The sequence below is a fragment of the Trachymyrmex septentrionalis genome, unplaced genomic scaffold (assembly GCF_001594115.1).
Source record: "Trachymyrmex septentrionalis isolate Tsep2-gDNA-1 unplaced genomic scaffold, Tsep1.0 scaffold148, whole genome shotgun sequence".
In the NCBI taxonomy this organism is placed as follows: domain Eukaryota; kingdom Metazoa; phylum Arthropoda; class Insecta; order Hymenoptera; family Formicidae; genus Trachymyrmex; species Trachymyrmex septentrionalis.
In genome coordinates, this window is record NW_017304631.1 from 393,187 (window position 1) to 393,901 (window position 715).

Consider the following 715-nt stretch of genomic DNA (forward strand, 5'->3'; position numbering starts at 1 on the left):
GACCATTGACACATAAAATAATTTATACAAAATAAAGTACGAGAAAAAAATCAATATGTCTCGCGATGAATGAATTAATAGAAACATCCACACACTAATCTTTTCATTAATCCTCAATTCTTCTAATGAGATTAATAAATTGTTGATTCAATTCGCGTGTCTGGATCCCTGCGCGGCTCTTCATTCTCACAATCTTCTTTCAAGCGTCGAAAGCGGTGGGAGGGCCGAAGGAGAAGAAAAAAAAAGAGGAGGAAACTAAATCAATCGTTCAATTGTTCAATTCGCGGGTAATTCAACCTCGTTCTCCAAAACGATCGAGCGAACGACACGATACATCGTGTCGTATCGCATCGCGATGCTTCGCAATAAAAAACACGGAAGCGTCTCGACGCTACGACGCACCGGACGTAACTGAATACGCGAGCACACGTTTCTCTATTCGTAGGTATATACTCTCTCTCGTGCGCCTTCTCCTCCTTCATCTCCTCCCACCTCATCTCTTTCTTCTTATCCTCGTCTTCCCCCGATTTTGCCACTTCCTTTCATTTTCTCTTTCTCTCTTTTATTTTATTTCTACAAAAATTCATCGCGAATATCAATATTGATGCAATTTCAATTTTTATAATTACAATTATAAAAGCTTCTAAGGCAATGTATTGGAAATTTTTAATTTATAAATGATACAATTATAAATCTATCATATATATATATATAT